Below are 909 nucleotides of genomic sequence, written 5' to 3'. Positions count from 1 at the left end.
AAATTAATGAACAATTCAGTTTTTGGTAAAACAATGGAGAATTTGAGGAAACGACTTGAAATTCTGATTAGAACCGAATGGAATGGGCATTATGGCATAAGAAAATGCATTGCCAGACCAAATTTTAAGTGGGTCACAATATTCAATAAGAACTTTGTTGCTGTGGAGATGGGAAGACTGCAGTAGAGCTTACAAAACCTATTTATGTGGAGATGTGCATACTAGACTTATCTAAACTTCACTTGTACCACTTTCATTATGAGTTTGCGAAAACTCATTTTGCAAATCCTAAATTACTTTATACGGATATAGATAGCTTCATCTATTGGGTGAAGAAGTAACAAGGTGCCACGATAATGAATTTGACACGTCCTCATACTCGGCCGATAATCCTTACAGTATTATTCCACAGAACAAGAAGGTTATTGGTCTTATGAAGGAGGAGGCGAATGGATTGCCAATTGAGGAGTTTGTAGGTCTACGCTCAAGATTTATGTGTATCACACCATGGAAAGTGCCCCCAAGAGGTGGGCTAAGGGTGTGTGTCGTATGGCATCGAGAGCCCTCTCTATCAAAGACTATTTGCAGTGCCTGTGCAGTGGTGTTCACACTGCTGCATCACAGCCTCTGCATATGGTACGGCAGACCAGTATTCAATCAAGAGGACATGGGTATATGCTCTGCTGCAGCCTAAAATCGATCTGTCACCTCATGACGATAAAAGGGTCATTTGTGATGACAGGATTGAAACTCTCCCGTATTCACACTACTCACTTATAGCAAGAGAAGAGTTGGGGGACTCTAATTGAGTGAGAAAGAGAGAGAGAGAGAGAGAGAGAGAGAGAGAGAGTCTGCATAGTAATAGTAGACCCTTTTATGATAGTGAAAGTAGTTTGTGTGTGTGTGTGT

Source organism: Schistocerca cancellata, chromosome 7 (assembly GCF_023864275.1).
Source record: "Schistocerca cancellata isolate TAMUIC-IGC-003103 chromosome 7, iqSchCanc2.1, whole genome shotgun sequence".
NCBI lineage: Eukaryota > Metazoa > Arthropoda > Insecta > Orthoptera > Acrididae > Schistocerca > Schistocerca cancellata.
Note: the sequence above shows the minus strand (reverse complement) of the source record.